This window comes from Balaenoptera borealis, assembly GCF_965194805.1.
Source record: "Balaenoptera borealis genome assembly, chromosome: 5".
Lineage (NCBI taxonomy): Eukaryota > Metazoa > Chordata > Mammalia > Artiodactyla > Balaenopteridae > Balaenoptera > Balaenoptera borealis.
Genome location: NC_138862.1, coordinates 133,747,466 through 133,774,230, shown reverse-complemented (window position 1 = coordinate 133,774,230; position 26,765 = coordinate 133,747,466). Strand labels below are relative to the sequence as shown.

The 26,765-nt window shown below is 42.2% G+C and overlaps 1 protein-coding gene across 2 annotated transcripts in view; it reads right to left on the bottom strand.

The window, feature by feature from the left end:
* The window catches only part of CPNE4 (copine 4), a 611,710-nt gene extending 585,203 nt beyond the window's left edge, over positions 1–26,507 (bottom strand). Inside the window, exon 1 of one of the 2 annotated variants that reach the window (XM_082392743.1) lies at positions 26,147–26,507. The gene's annotated coding sequence lies outside the window, so the exon portion shown is untranslated. Of the gene's footprint in view, positions 1–20,130; positions 25,900–26,146 lie in introns of those variants that run through there. The other variant, XM_082392744.1, reaches the window with a different exon arrangement.
* Between the last annotated feature and the right edge of the window lie 258 nt (positions 26,508–26,765).

The following is a 26,765-nucleotide window of genomic DNA, read 5'->3' as shown; positions in this document are numbered from 1 at the left end:
CTTATCATAAACACACACACACACACACACACACACACACACACACACACACACACACACACACACACACACACACACACACACACACACACACACATTTAAAAGGGCTATTCCAAAGCAGGTCAGCCTTGTCTTTAGGAAGCCATCAGCACTAGAAATATAGGCTGAGGCTCAAAAGAGGCCCTCATGTTTAAAATAAAAAAATAGTTTAGGAGAAGTTTCTCATCTTTGATGGCTTACAGAAGTCATTAAAACAAGTCATGGGGGCTTCCCTGGTGGTGCAGTGGTTAAGAATCTGCCTGCCAATGAAGGGGACACAGGTTCGAGCCCTGGTCCGGGAAGATCCCATATGCCGTGGGGCAACCAAGCCCGTGTGCCACAACTACTGAGCCTGTGCTCTAAAGCCCGCATGCTACAACTACTGAGCCCACGTGCCACAACTACTGAAGCCCGTGTGCCTAGAGCCTGTGCTCTGCAAGAAGAGAAGCCACCACAATGAGAAGCCCAAGCACCGCAACTAAGAGTAGACCACGCTCGCCGCAACTAGAGAAAACCTGTTCACAGCAACGAAGACCCAACACAGCCAAAAATAAAATAAATAAAAAATTAATTAATTAAAAAAAAAACAAGTCAGTGTTCAGAACCTAAGAAAGATGGTACTATTTGCAGCCTGGTTTAGTGCAGCGGTTCTCAAACTGTGAACCACTTTGTTTTATTTTCTAATACAGTAAATGTTGATAGATTTAACCCAAATAAATGAAAAATCTTTGAGGTCTTTAATAATTTTTGAGAGTGTAAAGACACCCTGAGACCAAAAATCTAAGAACCTCCGCTTTAGTGGAAGGACGGTACATTTTGGAGTAAAATGGTTTTTAAGTTTGTTTTGTCCCCTTTGTCTCCCACTAGCTGTGTAACCTTAGCCCAGTTACTTAACCTCTCTGGTCTTCTATTTTCTATGGATCACACTGATCGCCCTTATAATTATCTGCTCAAGCATGTTTCCCTGATTATGTCTGTGGCGTTGGTTCCACACCCCCAGAACCTAGCACAGCACATGGCATGATACACGACAGGGTCTCATAAATAATTATGAATTGATTGGTGGGGCAGTTGTGAGGATTAAATAGGATAATACGTGTAAAGTGTTGCTGAGGTACCTGGCACACGGCAAATGTCACAGGTGCTCAGTAAATGTCAGGTCCCTTTCCTCACCACCAATGCTGTTCTCAGTCATACCCCACAGGAGAGAAAATGCACAGTTTGTCTAAATAAAGGGAGTATCTAAGGCATTGGTTCTCAAAGTGTGGTTCCCAAACCAGCAGCATCAACATCACCTGGGAAACCGTCAGAGATACAAATTATTTGACTCTAACACTAGATCCACCGAATCAGAAACTCTGGTTGTGAGGCCCATTGATCTGTGTAGTAACAAAAGACCCCCAGGAGATTTCTGATTCGTGCTCCAGTGTGAGAACCATGGCTTTACAATATGAATGGGGGTCTCCCTGAAAAAAAAGAATATTTTGTGCTAGTAGCATTTTGGACTTTGACAGTAGAATGTACCCAATATGTTGTCTATTGCTGGCTACCCAGAATCTTTTTCGGACAAAGATAGGAGATATATAAATACAATAAATGTCTGTTGCTCCACTTGCAGAGCAGAGTGATTGATTTTGTATTCTGTGTATCTGGGGGCCAGTGCTAAACATACTTTGCATCTGAAATAAATCTGGAATCAGCAGGAACAGAGGAAATTTTATCTCAGAGAAATCCCAGCATAACCCTTGAGTCATCTTTGCAACTAGGCATAAAACTTGTGGGCGGGAACAGGGGAGAGGGGGAAGGACGGTAAATGATTTATTGCTAGTATTTATCATACCTTCATAAACACACTCCTTCTAGTTTTCACAACTCCCTTGCAACACAGCAAACTACTACCATTAGGGGAATTACTCCTAAGCACTAAACCTTGAGGGATGCCACCAGCCAACAACAGTGACAACCTGAGGACTTTCCATGTGCCCACAATACGATGGGCACTTAGGGTGCATGTATCTTCTGAGGCTCACAGCCATCCCCGGGCACAGGCTCTCAAGTTATTCTCATTTTACATCTGTGGAAATTGAGCTTCAAGAGATTAAGTAGAGCTGGAATTCAGACCCAGGAATGCCTGACTCAAAATGTATGCCTCTCACTAATAATTCTACCTAACCACACACAACACAAAGCATGGCCTTACAATTATAATGGAGCACATTGTAGGTAAGGAATATGATTCAAAGTTAATGCATAAAGGAAAACTCACACATAGTCAAAATGATCTTTGAAAAAAATCCCATAAATTGTTCGCCAAGTGCAATACATATTACATTACATATACAACATCGTACTGTAATATATCTGTACAACATCACACATTAATTTAGATTATATAATAGAAAGCAAACCATCCAAATGTAATATGAGTATTTTTAACAAGTGATCAAGGGTGCAGAGTTGATTTTGAGGAAGTTAAATGTACACTGTAGTCACCCACAAACCTGACTCAGGTGCAGGATGTAAGATAAGGGGACGGGTACCCACACGGGGGACAGAGGGAGCACCCTATGTACCAGAAAGTTCTAATCACTCTGGGGTTACAGCAAGCAGCGTATGATACAGCCACTACCTGGCAAAACTTGTGATCCACCGGGGAATCAGAAACACCCATGCACATCAATGTTACACAGCAGGAGCTAAAGCACAGTCAGCCAGGAGGGTGTGAAAACGGAGGATCTGAGCCTTCTTGAGAGAGGCAGACACGGAAGGATGGATGAGAAACAAAGACCATATGAAACACGGATTTGAAAAAAATGCCCAAGCTGAACCCTCCTACACTGTTGGTGGGAATATAAATTGGTGAAGCCACTATGGAGAGCAGTATGGAGGTTCCTTAAAAAACTAAAAATAGAGTTGACATATGATCCAGCGATCCCACTCCTGGGTATATATCCAGAGAAAACTCTAATTTGAAAAGTTACATGCACCCCAATGTTCATAGCATCACTATTCACAATAGTCAAGACATGGAAACAACCTAAATGTCCATTGACAGATGAATGGATAAAGAAGATGTGAAAAAGATGGAAATAATGCCATTTGCAGCAACATGAATGGACCTAGGAATTATCATATCAAGTGAAGTAAGAAAAAGAAAGACAAATATCATATGATATCACTTATATGTGGAATCTGAAATACGATACAAGTGAACTTATCTATAAGACAGAAACAGACTCACAAACATAGAGAACAGACTTGTGGTTGCCAAGGGGGAGGGTGTGTGGAGGGATAGATTGAGAGTTTGGGATTAGCAGATGGAAACGATTATATATAGGATGGATAGACAACAAGGTCCTACTGTATAGCACAGGGAAATATATTCAATATCTTATGATAAACCATAATGAAAAAGAATATAAAAAAAAGAAAAACATCCCATGGTCTTGAAACTGGGGTGGGGGCACCCTAGGTTTGAGTCCTCTTCCTATCCAGTTGCCAGTACTTTGGCATGCTCAATTATTTATAAAGTGGAACTAATAATATCTAACACATAAAATATGTATTTGTAGTGATTTCATGTGTTCACATTTCTATAGAGGAATAATCTTTTCTGCAGGATGTGTATTATCTGAAATAAATTAAACCTCCTATTTAAAAAGTACTATACCCCCTTTAACATCTTCTCTAGGAAGAACAGAGAGCAGAAGTGGAAGAGTGAGAAAGACCAACACTTAATACAGGTCCTCTGCTGTCTTAAACAGTTTTTATTTCAACATCTTTACTGGAGTATAATTGCTTTACGATGGTGTGTTAGTTTCTGCTTTAAACAAAATGAATCAGCTATACATACACATATATCCCCATATCTCCTCTCTCTTGCCTCTCCCTCCCAACTTCCTTATCCCATCCCTCTAGGTAGTCACAAAGCACCGAGCTGATCTCCCTGTGCTATGTGGCTGCTTCCCACTAGCTATCTATTTTAAATTTGGTAGTGTATATATGTAGATGTCACTCTCTCACTTTGTCCCATCTTACCCTTCCTCCTCCCCGTGTCCTCAAGTCCATTCTCTACGTCTGCGTCTTTATTCATGTCCTGCCCTTAGGTTGTTCAGAATTTTTTTTTTTTTTAGATTCCATACATATGTGTTAGCATATGGTATTTGTTTTTCTCTTTCTGACTTACTTCACTCTGTATGACAGATTCTAGGTCCATCCACCTAACTACAAATAATTCAATTTCGTTTCTTCTTATAGCTGAGTAATATTCCATTGTATATATGTGCCACATCTTCTTTATCCATTCATCTGTTGATGGACACTTAGGTTGCTTCCATGTCCTCACTATTGTAAATAGAGCTGCAATGAACATTGTGGTACATGACTCTTTTTGAATTATGGTTTTCTCCAGGTATATGTCAAGCAGTGGGATGGTGGGGTCGTATGGTAGTTCTATTTTTAGTTTTTTAAGGAACTTCCATGCTATTCTCCATAGTGGCTGTCCCAATTTACATTCCCACCAACAGTGCAAGAGGGTTCCCTTTTCTCCACACCCATTCCAGCATCTATTGTTTGCAGATTTTTTGATGTTGGCCATTCTGATTGGTGTGAGGTGATACCTCATTGTAGATTTGATTTGCATTGCTCTAATGATTAATGATGTTGAGCATTCTTTCAAGTGTTTGTTGGCTACCTGTATATCTTTTTTGGAGAACTGTCTCTTTAGTTCTTCGGCTCATTTTGGGATTGGGTTGTTTTTTTTGATATTGAGCTGCTTATAAATTTTGGAGATTAATCCTTTGTCAGTTGCTTCATTTGCAAATATTTTATCCCATACTGAGGGTTGTCTTTTTGTCTTCTTTATGTTTTCCTTTGTTGTGCAAACTTTTAAGTTTCCTTAAGTCCCATTTGTTTATTTTTGTTTTTATTTCCATTTCCCTAGGAAGTGGGTCAAAAAGGATCTTGCTGTAATTTATGTCATAGAGTGTTCTTGTCTATGTTTTCCTCTAAGAGTTTTATAGTGCCTGGCCTTACATTTAGGTCTTTAATCCATTTTGAATTTATTTTTGTGTATGGTGTTAGAGAGTGTTCTAACTTCATTCTTTTACATGTAGCTGTCCAGTTTTCCCAGCACCACTTATTGAAGAAGCTGTCTCTTCTCCATTGTATATTTTTGCCTCCTTTATCAAAAATAAGGTGACCATACGTGCGTGGGTTTATCTCTGGGCTTTCTATCCTGTTCCATTGATCTATATTGCTGTTTTTGTACCAGTACCATACTGTCTTGATTACTGTAGCTTTGTAGTATAGTCTGAAGTCTGGGAGCCTGATTCCTCCAGATCCGTTTTTCTTTCTAAGATTGCTTTGGCTATTTGGGGTCTTTTGTGTTTCCATACAAATTGTGAATTTTTTTGTTCTAGTTCTGTGGAGAATGCCAGTGGTAGTTTGCTAGGGATTGCATTGAATCTGTAGATTGCTTTGGGTAATATAGTCATTTTCACAATGTCGATTCTTCCAATCCAAGAACATGGTATATCTCTCCATCTGTTTGCATCATCTTCAATTTCTTTCATCAGTGTCTTATAATGTTCTGCATACAGGTCTTCTGTCTACTTAGGTAGTTTATTTCTAGGTATTTTATTCTTTTTGTTGCAATGGTAAATGAGAGTGTTTCCTTAATTTCTATTTCAGATTTTTCATAATTAGTGTATAAGAATGTAAGAGATTTCTGTGCATTAAATTTTTATCCTGCTACTTTACCAAGTTCATTGATTAGCTCTAGTAGTTTTCTGGTAGCATCTTTAGGATTCTCTATGCATAGTATCATGTCATCTGCAAACAGTGACGGCTTTACTTCTTCTTTTCCAATTTGGATTCCTTTTATTTCTTTTTCTTCTCTGATTGCTGTGGCTAAAGCTTCCAAAACTATGTTGAATAATAGTGGTGAGATTAAGCAAACTTGTCTTCTTCCTGAAATGATTTCAGTTTTTCACCACTGAGAATGATGTTGGCCATTGAGAATGATGTTGGCTGTGGGCTTCTTCCAGGAAATGATTTCACTTTTTTACCATTGAGAATGATGTTTGCTGTGGGCTTGTCATATATGGCCTTTATTATGTTGAGGTAAGTATCCTCTATGTCTACTTTCTGGAGGGTTTTTATCAAAAATCTGTGTTGAATTTTGTCGAAAGCTTTTTCTGCATCTATTCATCTACTGAGATGATCATATGTTTTTTCTCCTTCAATTTGTTAATATCATTTCTCACATTAATTGATGTGTGTATATTGAAGAATCCTTGCATTCCTGGGATAAACCTCACTTGATCATGGTGCATGATCATTTTAATGTGCTGTTGGATTCTGTTTGCTAGTATTTTGTTGAGGATTTTTGCATCTATGTTCATCAGTGATATTGGCCGGTAGTTTTCTTTCTTTGTGACATTTTTGTCTGGTTTTGGTATCAGGGTGATGGTGGCCTCATAGAATGAGTTTGGGAGTGTGCCTTCCTCTGCTATATTTTGGAAGAGTTTGAGAAGGACAGATGTTAGCTCTTCTCTAAATGTTGGATAGAATTCACCTGTGAAACCATCTGGTCCTGGGCTTTTGTTTGCTGGAAGATTTTTAATCACAGTTTCAATTTCAGTGCTTGTGATTGGTCTGTTTATATTTTCTATTTCTTCCTTGTTCAGTCTCAGAAGGTTGTGCTTTTCTAAGAATTTTTCCATTTCTTCGAGGTTGTTCATTTTATTGGCATAGAGTTGCTTGTAGTAATCTCTCATGATCCTTTGTAGTTCTGCAGTGTCAGGTGTTACTTCTCCTTTTTCATTTCTAATTCTACTGATTTGAGTCTTCTCCCTTTTTTTGTTGATGACTCTAGCTAATGGTTTATCAATTTTGTTTATCTGCTCAGAGAACCAGCTTTTAGTTTTATTGATCTTTGCTATCATTTCCTTCATTTCTTTTTCATTTACTTCTGGTCTGATCTTTATGATTTCTTTCCTTCTGCTAACTTTGGGGGGTTTTTTGTTCTTCTTTCTCTAACTGTTTTAAGTGTAAGGTTAGGTTGTTTATTTGAGATGTTTCTTGTTTCTTGAGGTAGGATTGCATTGCTATAAACGTTCCCCTTAGAACTGCTTTTGATGCATCCCATGGGATTTGGGTTGTCATGTTTTCATTGTCATTTCTTTGTAGGTATTTTTGATTTCCTCTTTGATTTCTTCAGTGATCTCTTGGTTATTTACTAGTGTATTGTTGAGCCTCCATGTGTTTGTAATTTTTACAGATTTTTTCCTGTAATTGATATCTAGTCTCATAGCACTGTGCTCGGAAAAGATGCTTGATATGATTTCAATTTTCTTAAATTTACCAAGGCTTGATTTGTGACCCAAGATAGGATCTATCCTGGAGAATGTTCCATGACCACGTGAGAAGAAAGTGTATTCTGTTGTTTCTGGGTGGAATGTCCCATAAATATCAATTAAGTCTACTTTGTTTAATGTATCATTTAAAGCTTGTGTTTCCTTATTTCTTTTCATTTTGGATGATCTGTCCATTGGTGAAAGTGAGGTGTTAAAGTCCCCTACTATTATTGTGTTACTGTCGATTTCCCCTTTTATGGTTGTTAGCATTTGCCTTATATATTGAGGTGCTCCTATGTTGGGTGCATAAATATTTACAATTGTTATATCTTCTTCTTGTATGATCCCTTGATCATTATGTACTGTCCTTCTTTGTCTCTTGAAATAGTCTTCATTTTAAAGTCTATTTTGTCTGATATGAGAATTGCTACTCCAGCTTTCTTTTGATTTCCATTTGCATAGAATATCTTTTTCCATCCCCTCACTTTCAGTCTGTATGTGTCCCTAGGTCTGAAGTGGGTCTCTTGTAGACAGCATATATTCGGGGCTTGTTTTTGTATCCATTCAGCCAGTCTATGTCTTTTGGTTGGAGCATTTAATCCATTTACATTCAAGGTAGTTATTGATATGTATGTTCCTATTACCATTTTCTTGATTTTGGGGGGTTTGTTATTGTAGGTCTTTTCCTTCTCTTGTGTTTCCTGCCTAGAGAAGTTCCTTTAGCATTTGTTGTAAACCTGGTTTGGTGGTGCTGAATTCTTTTGGCTTTTGCTTGTCTGTAAAGGTTTTAATTTCTCCACTGAATCTGAATAAGATCCTTGCTGTGTAGAGTAATCTTGGTTGTAGGTTTTTGCCTTTCATCACTTTAAATATAACCTGCTACTCCCTTCTGGCTTGCAGAGTTTCTGCTGAAAGGTCAGATGTTAACCTTATGGGAATTCTCTTTTATGTTATTTGTCATTTTGCCCTTGCTGCTTTTAATATTTTTGTTTGTATTTAATTTTTGATAGTTTGATTAATATGTGTCTTGGTGTGTTTCTCCTTGGATTTATCCTGTATGGGACTCTCTGCACTTCCTGGACTTGATTGACTATTTCCTTTCCCATATTAAGGAAGTTTTCAACTATAGTTTTCAACTATAATCTCTTCAAATATTTTCTCAGTCTCTTTCTTTTACTCTTCTTCTTCTGGGACCCTTATAATTTGAATATTGCTGCATTTGATGTTGCCCCAGTGGTCTCTGAGACTGTCCTCAATTCTTTTCATTCTCTTTTATTTATTCTGCTCTGCAGTAGTTATTTCTACTATTTTATCTTCCATGTCACTTATCCGTTCTTCTGCCTCAGTTATTCTGCTATTGATTCCTTCTAGAGAATTTTTAACTTCATTTATTGTGTTGTTCATCATTGTTTGTTTACTCTTTAGTTCTTCTAGGTCCTTGTTAAGTGTTTCTTGTATTTTCTCTGTTCTATTTCCAAGATTTTGGATCATGTTTACTATCATTACTCTGAATTGTTTTTCAGGTAGACTGCCTATGTCCTCTTCATTTCTTTGGTCTGGTGGGTTTTTGCCTTGCTCTGTCACCAGCTGTGTGTTTCTCTGTCTTCTCAGTTTGCTTAACTTAATGTGTTTGGGGTCTCCTTTTTGCAGGCTGCAGGTTCATAGTACCAGTTGTTTTTGGTGTCTGCCCACAGGCTAAGGTTGTGTAGGCTTCCTGGTGGAGGAGACTGGTGCCTGTGCTGTGGTGGATGAGGCTGGATCTTCTCTTTCTGGTGGGCAGGACCGTGTCCAGTGGTGTGTATTGGGGTGTCTTTGAACTCAGTATGATTTTAGGCAGCCTCTCTGGTAATGGGTGGGGTTGTGCTCCTGTCTTGCTAGTTGTTTGGCATAGGGTGCCCAGCACTCCACCTGGCTGGTCATTGAATGGAGCTGGGTTTTCACGTTGAGATGGAGATCTCTGGGAGAGCTTTCCCTGTTTGATATTACATGGAGCTGGGAGGTCTCTGGTAGACCAATGTACTGAACTCGGCTCTCGCACCTCAGAGGCACAGGCCTGACACTCGCCCGGAGCACCAAAACCCTGTCAACCACACAGCTCAGAAGAAAAGGGAGGGAATGGGGGTCTGGGCAAGATGGCGGAAAAGTAAGACACGGAGATCACCTTCCTTCCCACAGATACTTTAGAAATACATCTACAAGTGGAACTGCTCCTACAGAACACCCACTGAACACTGGCAGAAGACGTCAGACCTCCCAAAAAGAAAGAAACTCCCCATGTACTTGGGTAGGGCAAAAGAAAAAAGAAATAATAGAGACAAAAGAATAGGGACGGGACCTGCACCAGTGGGAGGGAGCTGTGAAGGAGGAAAGGTTTCCACACATGAGGAAGCCCCTTCATGGGCAGAGACTGTGGGTGGTGGAGGGGGGAAGCTTCAGAGCCACAGAGGAGAGCGCAGCACAGGGGTGCGGAGGGCAAAGCAGAGAGATTCCCACACAGAGGAGCGGTGCCAACCCGCACTCACCAGCCCGAGAGGCTTGTCTGCTCACCCACCGGGGTGGGTGGGGGCTGGGAGCTGAGGCTTGGGCTTCAGTCAGATCGCGGGGAGAGGACTGGGATTGGCTGCATGAACACAGCCTGAAGGGGTTAGCGCACCACAGCTAGCCGGGAGGGAGTCCAGGAAAAAGTCTGCAGTTGCTGAAGAGGCAAGAGACTTTTTCTTGCCTCTTTGTTTCCCAGTGCGCAAGGAGAGGGGATTCAGAGCGCCGCCTAAACGAGCTCCAGAGACGGGCGCAAGCCGCGGCTATCAGCGCGGACCCCAGAGACGAGCATGAGACACTAAGGCTGCTTCTGCCACCACCAAGAAGCCTGTGTGCGAACACAGGTCACTATCCACACCACCCCTCCTGGGAGCCTGTGCAGCCCACCACTGCCAGGGTCCCGTGATCCAGGGACAACTTCCCCGGGAGAACGCACTGTGCACCTCAGGCTGCTGCAACATCACAGCGGCCTCTGCCACCACAGGCTCACACCACATCTGTACCTCTCCCTCCCTCTGGCCTGAGTAAGCCAGAGCCCCCGAAGCAGCTGCTCCTTTAACCCCATCCTGTGTGAGCGAAGAACAGACGCCCTCAGGCAACCAACACGAAGAGGCGGGTCCAAATCCAAAGCTGAACCCCGGGAGCTGTACGAACAAAGAACAGAAAGGGAAATCTCTCCCAGCAGCCTCAGAAGCAGTGGATTAAAGCTCAACAAACAACCTGATGTACGTGCATCTGTGGAATACCTGAATAGACAACGAATCATCCCAAATTGAGGAGTTGGACTTTGGGAGCAGGAAATATTAATTTTTCCCCTTTTCTTTTTTTTGTGAGTGTATATTTGTATGCTGCTGGGTGAGATTTTGTCTGTATAGCTTTGCTTTCACCATTTGTCCTAGGGTTCGGTCCTTCCTTTTTGTTTTTTTTACTTAAAAAATTTTTTTTCTTAATAAATTTTTTCCTTATTTTTTATATAAAAAATTAAACATTCTTTTTGTCAATAATTTATTTTTTACTTTTTATTTTAAAAAATTTAAAAAATTTTTTCTTAATAAACTTTTTCTTAATTTTTTTATTTTTTATTTTTAAAAATTAAAAAAATTTTAATAAATTTTTTTCAACATAATTTTTTCTTATTATAATAGCTTTATTTTATTTTATTTTATTTTATCCTCTTTCTCTCTTTCTTTCTATTTTTTCTCCCTTTTATTCTGAGCCGTGTGGATAAAAGGCTCTTGGTGCTCCAGCGAGGCATCAGGGCTGTGCCTCTGAGGTGGGAGAGCCAATTTCAGGACACTGGTCCACAAGAGACCTCCCAGCTCCATGTAATACCAAATGGTGAAAATCTCTCAGAGATCTCCATCTCAGCATCAAGACCCAGCTTCATTCAACGACCAGCAAGCTACAGTGCTGGACACCCTATGCCAAACAACTAGCAAGACAGTAACACAGCCCCATCCATTAGCAGACAGGCTGCCTAAAATCATAATAAGGCCACAGACACCCCAAAACACACCACCAGACGTGGATGTGCCACCCAGAAAGACAATATCCAGCCTCATCCACCAGAACACAGGCACTAGTCCCCTCCACCAGGAAGCCTACACAACCCACTGAACCAACCTTAACCACTGGGAACAGATACCAAAAACAAGGGGAACTATGAACCTGCAGCCTGTGAAAAGGAAACCCCAAACACAGTAAGATAAGCAAAATGAGAAGACAGAAAAACACACAGCAGATGAAGGAGCAGGGTCAAAACACACCAGACCTAACAAAAGAAGAGGAAATAGGCAGTCTACCTGAAAAAGAATTCAGAATAATGATAGTAAAGATGATCCAAAATCTTGGAAATAGAATAGACCAAATGCAAAAAACATTTAACAAGGAGGTAGAAGAATTAAAGAGGAACCAAGCAACGATGAAAAACACAATACATGAAATTAAAAATACTCTAGAAGGGATCAATAGCAGAATAACTGAGGCAGAATAACGGGTAAGTGACCTGGAAGATAAAATAGTGGAAATAATTACTGCAGAGCAGAATAAAGAAAAAAGAATGAAAAGAACTGAGGACACTCTCAGAGACCTCTGGGACAACATTAAATGCACCAACATTCGAATTATCGGGGTCCCAGAAGAAGAAGAGAAAAAGAAAGGGACTGAGAAAATGTTTGAAGAGATTATAGTTGAAAACTTCCCTAATATGGGAAAGGAAATAGGTAATCAAGTCCTGGAAGCACAGAGAGTCCCATACAGGATAAATCCAAGGAGAAACACGCCAAGACACATATTAATCAAAATATCAAAAATTAAATATAAAGAAAACATATTAAAAGCAGCAAGGGAAAAACAACAAATAACACACAAGGGAATCCCCATAATGTTAACAGCTGATCTTTCAGGAGAAACTCTGCAAGCCAGAAGGGAGTGGAAGGATATACTTAAAGTGATGAAGGAGAAAAAGCTACAACCAAGATTACTCTACCCAGCAAGGATCTCATTCAGATTTGATGGAGAGATTAAAATCTTTACAGACAAGCAAAAGCTGAGAGAGTTCAGCACCACCAAACCAGCTTTACAACAAATACAAAAGGAACTTCTCTAGGCAAGAAACACAAGAGAAGGAAAACACCTACAATAACAAACCCAAAACATTTAAGAAAATGGGAATAGGAACATACATATCAATAATTTCCTTAAATGTAAATGGATTAAATGCTCCCACCAAAAGACAAAGACTGGCTGAATGGATATAAAAACAAGACCCATATATATTTTGTCTACAAGAGACCCACTTCAGACCTAGGGGCACTTACAAACTGAAAGTGAGGGGATGGAAGAAGATATTCCATGCAAATGGAAATCAAAAGAAAGCTGGAGTAGCAATTCTCATATCAGGCAAAATAGACTTTAAAATAAAGACTATTACAAGAGACAAAGAAGGACACTATATAATGATCAAGGGATCGATCCAAGAAGAAGGTATAACAATTGTAAATATTTATGCACCCAACATAGGAGCACCTCAATACATAAGGCAAATACTAACAGCCATAAAAAGGGAAATCGACAGTAACACAATCATAGTAGGGGACTTTAACACCCCACTTTCACCAATGGACAGATCATCCAAAATGAAAATAAATAAGGAAACACAAGCTTTAAATGATACATTAAACAAGATGGACTTAATTCATATTTATAGGACATTCCACCCAAAAACAACAGGATTCACATTTTTCTCAAGTGCTCATGGAACATTCCCCAGGATAGATCATATCTTAGGTCACAAATCAAGCCTTGGTAAATTGAAGAAAATTGAAATCATATCAAGTATCTTTTCCAACCACAACGCTATGAGACTAGATATCAATTACAGGAAAAGATCTGTAAAAAATACAAACACATGGAGGCTACACAATACACTACTTAATAACGAAGTGATCACTGAAGAAATCAAAGGGGAACTCACAAAATACCTAAAAACAAATGACAATGGAGACACGATGACCCAAAACCTATGGGATGCAGCAAAAGCAGTTCTAAGAGGGAAGTTTATAGCAATACAAGTCTACCTCAAGAAACAGGAAACATCTCGACTAAACAATCTAAACTTACACCTAAAGCAATTAGAGAAAGAAGAACAAAAAAACCCCACAGCTAGCAGAAGGAAAGAAATCATAAAGATCAGATCAGAAATAAATGAAAAAGAAATGTAGGAGACAATGGCAAAGATCAGTAAAACTAAAAGCTGGTTCTTTGAGAAGATAAACAAAATTAATAAACCATTAGCCAGACTCATCAAGAGAAAAAGGGAGAAGACTCAAATCAATAGAACTAGAAATGAAAAAGGAGAAGTAACAACTGACACTGCAGAAATACAAATGATCATGAGAGATTACTACAAGCAACTCTATGCCAATAAAATGGACAACCTGGAAGAAATGGACAAATTCTTAGAGATGCACAACCTTCTGAGACTGAACAAGGAAGAAATAGAAAATATGAACAGACCAATCACAAGTACTGAAATTGAGACTGTGATTAAAAATTTTCCAACAAACAAAAGCCCAGGACCAGATGGCTTCACAGGCGAATTCTATCAAAAATTTAGAGAAGAGCTAACACCTATCCTTCTCAAGCTCTTCCAAAATATACCAGAGGGAGGAACACTCCCCAACTCATTCTATGAGGCCACCATCACCCTGATACCAAAACCAGACAAAGATGTCACAAAGAAAGAACACTACAGGCCAATATCACTGATGAACATTGATGCAAAAATCCTCAACAAAATACTAGCAAACAGGATCCAACTGCACATTGAAAGGATCATACACCATGATCAAGTGGGGTTTATTCCAGGAATGCAAGGATTCTTCAATATATGCAAGTCAATCAACGTGATACATCATATTAACAAATTGAAGGAGAAAAACCATATGATCATCTCAATAGATGCAGAAAAAGCTTTCAACAAAATTCAACACCCATTTATGATAAAAGCCCTGCAGAAAGTAGGCATAGACGGAACTTTCCTCAACATAATAAAGGCCATATATGACAAACCCACAGCCAACATCATACTCAATGGTGAAAAACTGAAACCATTTCCACTGAGATCAGGAACAAGACAAGGTTGCCCACTCTCACCAATATTATTCAACATAGTTTTGGAAGTGTTAGCCACAGCAATCAGAGAAGAAAAAGAAATAAACGGAATCCAAAGCAGAAAAGAAGAAGTAAAGCTGTCACTGTTTGCAGATGACATGATACTATACATAGAGAATACTAAAGATGCTACCAGAAAACTACTAGAGTTAATCAATGAATTTGGTAAAGTAGCAGGATACAAAATTAATGCACAGAAATCTCTTGCATTCCTATACACTAATGATGAAAAATCTGCAAGTGAAATTAAGAAAACACTCCCGTTTACCATTGCAACAAAAAGAATACAATATCTAGGAATAAACCTACCTAAGGAGACAAAAGACCTGTATGCAGAAAATTATAAGACACTGATGAAAGAAATTAAAGATGATACAAATAGATGGAGAGATATACCATGTTCTTGGATTGGAAGAATTAATATTGTGAAAATGACTCTACTACCCAAAGCAATCTACAGATTCAATGCAATCCCTACCAAAATACCACTGGCATTTTTCACAGAATTAGAACAAAAAATTTCACAATTTGTATGGAAACAAAAAACACCCCAAATAGCAATCTTGAGAATGAAAAATGGAGCTGGAGGAATCAGGCTCCCTGACTTCAGACTATATTACAAAGCTACAGTAATCAAGACAGTTTGGTACTGGCACAAAAACAGAAACATAGATCAATGGAACAGGATAGAAAGCCCAGAGATAAACCCACACACATATGGTCACCTTATCTTTGATAAAGGAGGCAAGCATATACAGTGGAGAAAAGACAGCCTCTTCAATAAGTGGTGCTGGGAAAACTGGACTGGTACATGTAAAAGAATGAAATTAGAACACTCCCTAACCCCATACACAAAAATAAACTCAAAATGGATTAACGACCTAAATGTAAGGCCAGACACTATGAAACTCTTAGAGGAAAACAGACAGAACACTCTATGACATAAATCACAGCAAGATCCTTTTTGACCCAACTCCTAGAGAAATGGAAATAAAAACACAAATAAACAAAAAGTACCTAATGAAACTTAAAAGCTTTTGCACAGCAAAGGAAACCAAAAACAAGACCAAAAGACAACCCTCAGAACGGGAGAAAATATTTGCAAATGAAGCAACTGACAAAGGATTAATCTCCAAGATTTACAAGCAACTCCTGCAGCTCAATAACAAAAAAACAAACAACCCAATCCAAAATGGGCAGAAGACCTAAATAGACATTTCTCCAAAGAAGATATACAGATTGCCAACAGACACATGAAAGAATCCTCAACATCATTAACCATTAGAGAAATGCAAATCAAAACTACAATGAGATATCATCTCACACCGGTCAGAATGGCCATCATCAAAAAATCTAGAAACAATAAATGCTGGAGAGGGTGTGGAGAAAAGGGAACACTCCTGCACTGTTGGTGGGAATGTAAATTGATACAGCCACTATGGAGAACAGTTCCTTAAAAAACTAAAAATAGAACTACCATACAACCCAGCAATCCCACTACTGGGCATATATCCTGAGAAAACCATAATTCAAAAAGAGTCATGTACTAAAATGTTCATAGCAGCTCTATTTACAATAGCCAGGACATGGAAGCAACCTAAGTGTCCATCATGGGATGAATGGATAAAGAAGATGTGGCACATATATACAATGGAATATTACCCAGCCATAAAAAGAAACGAAATGGAGGTGTTTGTAGTGAGGTGGATGGAGTTAGAGTCTGTCATACAGAGTGAAGTAAGTCAGAAAGAGAGAAACAAATACAGTATGCTAACACATATATATGGAATCTAAGGGAAAAAAAAAAAAAAAGGTCATGAAGAACCTAGTGACAAGACGGGAGTAAAGACACAGACCTACTAGTGAATGGACTTGAGGATATGGGCAGGGGGAGGGGTAAGATGTGACAGGGTGAGAGAGTGGCATGGACATATATACACTACCAAATGTAAAATAGATAGCTAGTGGGAAGCAGCCGCATAGCACAGGAAGATCAGCTCCGTGCTTTGTGACCATTTAGAGGGGTGGGATAGGGAGGGTGGGAGGGATGGAGACACAAGAGGGAAGAGGTATGGGAATATATGTATATGTATAACTGATTCACTTTGTTATAAAGCAGAAACTAACACACCATTGTAAAGCAATCATACTCCAATAAAGATGTAAAAAAAAAAACAACGAAAAAAAAAAAAAGAAATTGGCGAATTACTAGAATTCAATTTCTATTCCGAGGCATCATTTTACCAGGCTGGCAAAATTTTTGTCTTGGTCAGTTCAGTATCTTCCCCTCTTTTCCCCTAATATTTGCATAAAGCCAAGATATTGAGATGAAGCTCATTTCTCTTCAATGTCATCTGGACCCTCGATCACTTGAGATATCAATTCCCCACCTGGACCTTTTGGATTAGGCCAAGCAGGTTCCCCTGGTGACTGCCTTTTTCCTATCCCACGACTCTTTTGAGTTAGGATTGCTCTTCTCTGCCTCCGTCCTTGGGTCTCATTCCCACGGATGAGTGGGACTCATTCCACTGCTTGGTGCTCCAGGCAGCTGCTCCCTCTGAGTCCCGCTAATGCCCAGCGGTCTGCCCCAGAGCTGAAGCTTGGAGCTGCTGGATCTGGGAAATCCACCCCACCTGGGATGTGCTCACTCTTCACTCGGCAGGGAGAGTGCTCTCCTCTGGGACCCTCCCAGGCTCCTCTCATCTGGACACTCAGGACCCCTCTCAGCCTTGGGGATTCTTGTTTGAGGCTGTCAAGAGACTGTGGAAGGAGGAGGGGAAGCTGTAATCGTTTTGATGCTCCCTCCCCAGCCTTTTGTCTATTAATTCATTAGTTTTTATCCTTAAAACTCAAAGGCCAGCACGCCCCACGCCCCCACCCCGCCCCATAGCTACATTCCTTCCCTGAGTACAAACAGAAGTGCCTAGGTGCTGCTTTAAAATGGATAAAGGACCAAGAAGACAAAAGGTAATGTTGAGACTGGACAATTTATAACAAGGGTCGACTTGGGAGTATTAACCTTTCTGAAATCATGACATCTGATTCCAGATGTTAAAGCCTTCTTGAAATTCTTCTTGAATTCTGCTTCTTTACCCCTACAATGGCTTCCCTCAAATGAAAACAGTTCTTTTTAATTGTTCAAATAAAGGCCTCAATGATAAAAAAAAAAAAAGGAAGGGGAAAAAAAAGAAAGAATAAAATAAAATTATTAAAATAAAAAATAATTATTAAAAATAAAAAAGAATTAAAAAGTAATAAAAAAGAAAGAAAGAAGAGAGCAACCAAACCAAAAAACAAATCCACCAATGATAACAAGCGCTAAAAACTATACTAAAAACAAAAAAAAGGACAGACTGAACCATAGGACAAATGGTGAAAGCAAAGCTATACAGACAAAATCACACAAAGAAGCATACACATACAGACTCACAAAAAGTGAAAAAGGAAAAAATATATATCTATATATATAAAAAAAGGAAGAGAATAATCAAATCAATAAACAAATCTACCAATGATAATAAACACTAAATACTAAACTAAGATAAACACAGAACCAGAAACAAATTAGATGCAGAAAGTAAACCCCAAGTCTACAGTTGCTCCCAAAGTCCACTGCCTCAATTTTGGGATGATTCATTGTCTATTCAGGTATTCCAAAGATGCAGGGTACATCAAGTTGATTGTGGAGATTTAATCCACTGCTCCTGAGGCTGCTGGGAGAAATTTCCCTTTCTCTTCTTTGTTCACACAGCTCCTAGGGTTCAGCTTTGGATTTGGCCTTGCCTCTGCGTGTAGGTCACCTGAGGGCATCTCTTCTTTGTTCAGACAGGACGGGGTTAAAGAAGCAGCTGATTAGGGGGCTCTGGCTCACTCAGGCAGGGGGTACAGAGGTGTACGGAATGCGAGGCGAGTCTTCAGTGGCAGAGGCCAGCATGACGTTGCAACAGCCTGAGGCATGCCGTGTGTTCTCCCGGGGAAGTTGTCCCTGGATCACGGGACCCTGGCAGTGGTGGGCTGCATAGGCTCCTGGGAGGGGATAGTGACCTGTGCTTAACAACAGGCTTCTTGGTGGCTGCAGCAGCAGCCTTAGCATTTCATGCCCGTCTCTGGTGTCTGTGCTGATAGCCGCAGCTCACAACCATCTCTGGAGCTCGTTTAGGCAGTGCTCTGAATCCCTTCTCCTCCTGCACCCCAAAACAATGGTCTCTTGCCTCTTAGGCCATTCCAGGCTTTTTCGCAGACTCCCTCCTGTTTAGCTGTGGTGCAGTAGCCCCCTTCAGGCTGTGTTCATGCAGCCAACCCGTCTTCTCCCTGGAATCTGACCTCCGAAGCCAGAGCCCCAGCTCACAGCCCCCACCCACTCCAGTGGGTGGGCAGACAAGCCTCGGGCTGGTGAGTGCTGGTCGGCACTGATCCTCTGTGTGGGAATCTCTCCACTTTGCCCTCTGCACCCCTGTTGCTGCACTCTCCTCTGTGTCTCTGAAGCTTCCCCCCCGTCCACCCCCCCCGTCTCCACTAGTGAAGGGGTTTCCTAGTGTGTAGCAACTTTTCCTCCTTCACAGCTCCCTCCCAGAGGTGAGGGTCCTGTCCCTATTCTTTTGTCTCTGTTTTTTCTTTTTTCTTTTGTCCTACCCAAGTACGTGGGGAGTTTCTTGCCTTTTGGTAAGTCTGAGGTCTTCTGCCAGTGCTCAGTAGGTGTTCTGTAGGAGTTGTTCCACATGTAGATGTATTTCTGATGTATTTGGGGGGAGGACGGTGATCTCCACGTCTTACTCCTCCACCATCTTGAAGGTCTCTGCCTTATACAGTTTTACCCCCATTTTTACAAACAAGGAAACAAAACTCAGAGAGTTTCAGTAATTTTCCCAAAGCCAAACAGCTATTGAGTGGCAGAACCAAGATGTAAACCTAGTCTGTTTACCTTCAAAGGCTAAGCCCTTATCATAACAAAACTCAATAAATACTTACCTTTATCAAATTATATTGCAGCCTAGTGGTTTATTGGCACAATCCCGAATAAGAGTGAGAAAGAAAGAAATAGCATTTTTCATGGAGTCAACCAAAATTTTTGGAGCAGCTGCCAGATGCCTGGCCCTGTTTGGGGTTCAGCAGTGAACAAGACAGGAAGAGTCCTGCTCTTGTAAAGCACATAGTGGGGACTAGAGATGGGTGCAGCTTGGGTGAGGGATTTCAGCTTGCTGGGCCTCTGTTTCCTCATCCGGAAAATGGGAAGGGGTGTTCCTAATTTTATGGGATTGTTGAGCCCTCACATTCTCTGATTCCATAGGAAGTATCTGTTTTCCTGTCTCTTTAAAATTCAATCAGGCCATGAGCTGTGATGAATGTTGTTAGCTCCTCCCCAAATCAACTATTTCCACCCTTTTTCTCTGTTCAGGCCTTTCCCCCAACATGATTCACAATCAATCAAGTCACAGAACCTAAGGGGGTACCCAGCAGAAGAATTACAACACTGGCTTCTCAGGAGCTCTGCGATCTACCTGGCCAGGTAAACTTAACTCACCTGGCCCAGAGTGGCCATCTCAGGCACAAACCTCCTTGTTTTTCCACTTTGTCTTTAAGTTACTTGTTGAAACAACTGCACAAATATAACAAAGGCATAAAATTAGGCATCCTCTGTCCCCAGTGCCTACAAATAAATTAAGCACTTTCCTGCCACTTTAATGATAAAGATAAAGCATTTCTTTTAACCATTCTGCTGCCCTTATTATTTTTCATTTTTGTTGATATCTGTATTGACTACATCTCTCAATATTTTAAAAACAGACTCTCGATTTAGGTTCTTCCAGACCCAGCCTTTAGAGGTAAGGTTTTTGTTGTTATATTTCTATTATGTTTCCTTTAAAAATCATTTTCCCGTTAAGATGGAATTAAGTCAATTATATAGGCATTTATCTTATGATATTGATGAATTTAACACATAGAGGGAAGTAGTACAAGTTGATTTGACTTGAGAACCTCTAATAGCACAGTTAAATATACATATAAACCAAAGTACATGCTGAGTGAGACCCCTCCCCTTTTTCCTCCCTCCATAGACCCGATTCCTTGAAATACAGGGAGATGAAAAAACATGAGTGTAAAGAACTTGAGAGACCATTTCCCAGGGTCTCTGAGACAGTATCTCTGTATCTCTCAGCCCACATGGTTTGTTCATCTCTCTCTCATATTCTCCATCTGCCCCTCAAGCTGCAACTTCGAAACATGGGAACTCCACATTGATTGATCCCAGTGCCTAACTCAGCTTTGGGCATAAAGACTGTGATCAGTGATTGCTCAACAAATGAATAAGTGAGGCCCTTCTGCTGAGGGGAGGGGTGTGGGGCCAGGAGGAAGAGGCTCAAATGGAAAGGGAAGAAGGAAGTTTAGGTAGAACTCTTGAGAGAAAGGGCACAGGGATGAGCACAGCCTGCCCACCAAAATACCACTTTTACACTTCCCCCATTCACCACCACAAGCCTCATCTTCCAGAGGCCAACACTCACACAGGCCTGCACCTTTCAAACTTCAAGCCCAAGATTCAAGCCAGGTATTTCTGGGTCCAGAGTCCTGCCTCCGGAGAAACAAAGGGCTGTGAGACTGCAGACAGCATGTCAGGTGTCCAGCCACGGGGCCACCCGACCAGGTTGGAAGTGCCCCATCCGATGCTGAAGGCGGATCTCTGTCCCCTCTCTGAAGCAAGGCAATTTGAGTCAGAGGCGCTCGGTAACCAACCCCTCCTTTCTGGGCACCTCCTTGGGGTTCTGCCAATCCCATCTACAAGCCTGGAGGTCTGGCCTGGGAGCTGCACGAGGGCTCCGCTGGTGCTCTGGCGCCCTCTAGCGGCAGTCCGCTCTAACGCCAACTCTCAGCCCTTCCTGCCTCCCTACCCAGTTTGGGGAGGGGGCGCGAGGGGCTGCACTTGCCTTGGGCACCCGCCAGCCTGATTTCGTTCCTCCTTTAAGTGCCCTACAGAGGTTTAGGATCTCCTGCATAAGGAACGTCTTTTAGTCAGTACACCTTAAACCTGATAAGGTTGCTTCTAGAATTAATCTGAAATACTGTATTTCTCTCCTGATGTTTCCAAGGAGAAGCAGTTCTAGTTTTCAAAGTCAGAAGAAAGTTATCAATATGATATTCTGAGCCAGAGATGGAAAAGAAACATTTTAGAAAGTTTGTGCTTTTTGAATGGACCTTTAATTTAAGACAGAATAAAGGAATTCCCCTGTGGATTCCTTAACTGGATACACATAAAATCTGTTTACTTTATTGACTCAATTGTGACATTTAAAATAGAAAGCTAGGACTGTGCATGAGAAATTCTTCTCACAAAACATGCACATTAACAGGGATGGCTGCAGACAATGACTTTGTACAAATTTAATCACATCTATTGGGTAAATATTGCACTGGCTCCGAGAAAGCAAAATAATAAGACTCAAGCCTGCTCCTCCCAGGGAAGGTAGGAGCTCCCCTCCCCACCATCATCCCCAACTCAGTCAAGATCATCAGTGCCCATGGTGCCACCACAGTAATTATCTCCGGGGAACCTGAGTTTCTTAGTGACAGGAGTAATCAGGAGGGCTGTGGTTCTGAGCATCTAAGAGTCAAAGTGATAAAATTGTTGTTCACAGTTTAGAGATGAGCCCACCACAGGCCAGCTTAGATGGGTTCCCCCACACCTAGGAGTGCACCAAAATCATAGGACAAGGATAAACCTTCCCAAATAAGTCATCCTTATCACCTTCCACTTTCCAAGACTTGTCTTCAGGCCTTCAATGTTTACTGAGTTAAAAGCTAGTGGTTCTCAAGATGCTTTCCCAAGAATACAGCAGCCAAAGAAAGGACTTCCCAGCATTTGCTAACTTAGGGAAAATATATACTATATGTCATATATATTGAATATTTAGTAGTTCATAGACTAAACAGAAAGCTCCCACATAAATGAGATTTCTAGTACAGAAAAGACTGAAAGTATACGTAGGCATTACTATGTTTTTACTCTGCAGTCACAAGTTTTAGCAGACTGGCTGAATTTAATGCTGATTGAGGTTCTACTCTATATTGTCCATTTCAAATAGCATAGAAAAGACAGCACATCTTGCCTGACTCATTGATTGAGCTTGATTTTGGACTTATCACCAACATCCACAAGAACACCTCACTCAAAGAAAGGATGTGTCACTCCAACCCCCTTAATTTTAATAACATGCTTCCCTCAAAAGAAAAACCATTCTAGAATTTTTAGGACATCCTAAAACTAATTAAAGTTCTGTAATCTGTCTTTACCATCTACATTCAATCAAGAGAAAGGCAAAGTTAAAGGGAACTTTATTATCATATGCTGGCAGGTCAGTTCTAATGCACTATAGGATGGTCTTGAACCATTTGGCATTTTATTTTAAGTGCATTTAAAATTTTATGGCTTGATATTTTGTGATTCCAGTGTACTAGCTCCTGTTGCCAAGGAAATACGACTTTGAGTTACTGCAGGGATCCAAAGGGGCTTTTGTTTGTTTGTTTTTTTAAATATTAACATGACCAAAAAAAGTAAATATAGAGAACAAATTCAGCCCCTTTCTTCTTCAAAATGCATGAAATACAGATCCTCTGGTCACATCTCTGATGAAAAACTACAAAGATTCATGAAGTGACTTTCCCAACTGGTATAGAGACTTTCTCCCAATCAATGGGTCTGGTACCATCAGAGTCCTCTTCTCCTTCTTTGTTCTGGGTTGAGACCCCTCTGACAGTGAGGGACGTTGATTATACACAATACTAACTACTCATTTCCAACGTGTTTACCTCCATGGAAAAACCCTTTCTTCACGTGAATAAAGGTGGCAATAAAGGTCCAGGCCTTTATTATATTTCAGAAATTTTGTAACGAGAAGACAGATAAATGCATGGTACAAACTATATAAATACATTCAGCTGGGTTCCAAAAGATTCAAATGCAGATGAGAATAAAGATTCCACCATTAACCCATTTTTTCCCTCTGTGATTATTCCTTCTGGTTAGTATAATCTAAAGGTTTTCAGTCATGATGGTGGACTCAAATCATCTGATGATGGGAAGAATCAAAGCCTCTATTTTTTGGAATACTACATAAAACTTCTCTGGAAACAGATAACATCTTTGCTTCCTACTTACTGAAATGCAGTATTTTAAAATCAGAAGTCCACGTGCAGATCAAGAAACCCTGTAGTACAAGGCACTTTTTAATCAAAAGCAGGGTCTCCTTAAGACAAACCATGGATTCAAGCAAAATGCCATGCTGCTACCAGAGACCTGAAGATAAACAGAAGTCTTTTAAGTACAATTAAAAAAACAACTCACAAATCTCAGAGCAACTATTTTTAAAGAAATATTCAGAAGCTGTAGCAAAGTGCTTGTCTCATGCTGGGAAGGTCACTGCTCCCAATAAATTATGCTGGGATGAGCACTCACAGGAATGGTATAGGTTTGATGTCCATGAGCATTTTCACACGGTAACACGTTAGGAGACCTTTGGTTCTATCATAGGCAAGCTCTCTCATTGAACCATTAAAAACAACCCAGGATTCAACAGCCACTCCTACTATGGAGGGATACTTCCTTTCATGTAACACTCAGGGGAAATCACCTAGTTTTGATGTGGTTTGAGTTTGATCCTGTGAAACCATCAGAACTTCCCACCAGAGATAAATGAGAAGATTCTGGCCTTTATTAGTATACAGGATTAACACAGGTGTCCTGGCTGTATCGCCAACCCTCCTTCTATTTTTATCCACCTCCCTACATGTGAGTACTTATGACCTACTCTGAGCTCAGACCCCTGATCTATTAGAGTGACTTTGTCAGTCTTTCTTTAAAAATGGACCGGCAATAAAATGAATTTAACCTAGAAGCAGGAGCTCAGTAAGGGAAATGAAAACATCAGAAGTTATCTAATCACAGCCACAGCCATCCAGAGCTCTGTCTTATCTGCTGGGTAATAAAAATGGGACCTTCCTAAACTTGAAGGGCATCAAATGAAGGAAGTGAAGTTGTTGCTTGTCTCTGGCTTTTGGGGGGATTGCTATGCAGCTTAACCAGTGTATACTAACTACAAAACATTGGCATGGATTTGAAACACCTGTGTACTAGGAAAGTTTATTGGGGGAGGGGGGAGTGCGTTTTGACATAAAGCAAAAAATAAAAACACAAACGTCTTTGAGAACAGGGATTGTTAAGAGGGCAGTAGAAGGAAGGAATGGGGAAAAAATAATATCTCCTCTGAAGTGAAAGCAGCTTTCCAAAAGAGTAGCGTTTAGTATCAGTTTAAGGAGAGCACTTTTAAATACTTGGACAGCTCAAAACTGCTGTTTAGGGAACCTAAAACCAAGTGAGCCAAGAACAACCACAGCAGTGCTTTAAAACTCCTGGCAAAGCAGCCAGAGGATGAAGAGTTGGTTTTGCATAGTTTTGAACACAGGAGTAAAGAAGCAGAGGCAGCTCCTCCCAAAGGCACTGAAATCCTATGGCATCAGTGGGTCAGTTGCAGGGGGCAGGGGGTGGGGATGCAGGGTGTTTCTCTCTCAAAATCTCCCTACCCCACCCCACTACTCCGTTCACCCTTCCTCCCTCCACCTCCGGAACCCCAGGGGCAGCACTTCTTAAGCTCGAGCCCCCAGGGACCATCTCTGCAGCCAGGATTCTTCCCAGAGCCTGGCAAGTTCTGGGACTGGAAGCCAGGATTGCAAGGCCGCCGGAGGCGCGGTGGGACCTGCAGTGGGGGGCAGGGGGGACCGGAGCCTTAAAGCCCACCCACGTCTTTCAAGGCGAAGGATAAACGGATCTTCCTAACAGTACCTCTCAGGGCTCAGCTTGCTCCCCACCCGACGGTGGTCAATACTCACTTGACTCCGCAAGGACCACCTCCTAACTGTCCCCCTCAATTCCACCCTAAGGGTCCTTGGGCATCTGTGATAGCGGGGTCCTGACCACTTTAGTCGGCTGTGGCCAGCGATTCAGGGGTCCCTCCAGTCCCATCCCCGTCCCCTCCCCGTGGTACTTTATCTAATAGAGGAAGGAGCGCAGAGGGACTTGGCTGAATCAAGGAAACTGCGAGCCTATGGATGAGTTTTAAGCTAGAGAGCCCGAGATGCAGTTAAATAGTATTGGAACCTATGGGGGGGGGGGGAGGAGGGGAGGTTAGGAGGTTGAGAGGTTGAGTCTCACCGCGGCGGTCCAGCCCCGGGACCCCGCACAGCACCCCCCTTCCCTCCTCGCTTCCCCGCCGTCAGGAGGAGGGATGCTGCGACCCCGGCCGGGACTCTGCGCCTCCCCCTCCCCATTCAGCTCAGGACTGGCAGGTCGGCCCCCTCTCCATCCCCGCCAGGCCGAGCTAGCCGGGCGGAGGGCAGGGGCGAGAGGAGGGACCAAAGTTCCCCTGGACTAAGACGCTGCGCGCAGCTCTTCCTAAACACCAGCGCCGGGTCGGAGCGAGCCCCTGCACCTCAAAAGTTGGTCTTCGGCCGCAGCCCGGGTACGCGGTGCAGGGTCCGGACCAACTTACCTGGCGCGGGGACCCGAGGGCGGACTGGGCTTCGGCCGTCGGGGTCCAACCAGAGCGCAGCGGCGGTGCGGCCGTGGGCGGGGCCGCGGTCGGCCTAGGGGGTCGTGCCGCCCTCCGCTCGGGCTCCGGGGCAGCTCAGTGACCGTGGAGGGAAGAGACGCCGAGCGGGGAGTGAGGGCTGCGCGGGGACCCGGACTCCATGCCGGGTGGCGAGGGCGGGGCCGCTCGTCTCTCAGTCACTCGGGGAGAGAAGTGGGGGCGCCGGAGAGAGGGGCGGAGCGGGAGGGAGGAAACGGGGCGCGACCGGGCAGCTGGGGACCGCGGCTCCGCCGAGAGCCTCCACCTTCTGACGAAACCCGCGCGCCCCGCCGCCCGCGCGCTGCCGGTTCCGAGGTCTGGGCGCGAGCGCCCCCTGGGGGCCCCGGCGGAGGAGGCGGCGGGGAGCGGAGCGCGCCGCCCCGCCCCGCCGGGAGGGGGGGTCCTAGACAGGGTTGAGTCCCGGATGCGGGGTCCCGCCGGCGGCGGCCGCAGCCCAGGCTCCCCGCCCGGCCCGGTCGCTCACCCCAGGCTCCTGGGGATGTCACCTGGGGACCTCCTCTTCAGGGGAAAGCGAGAATAT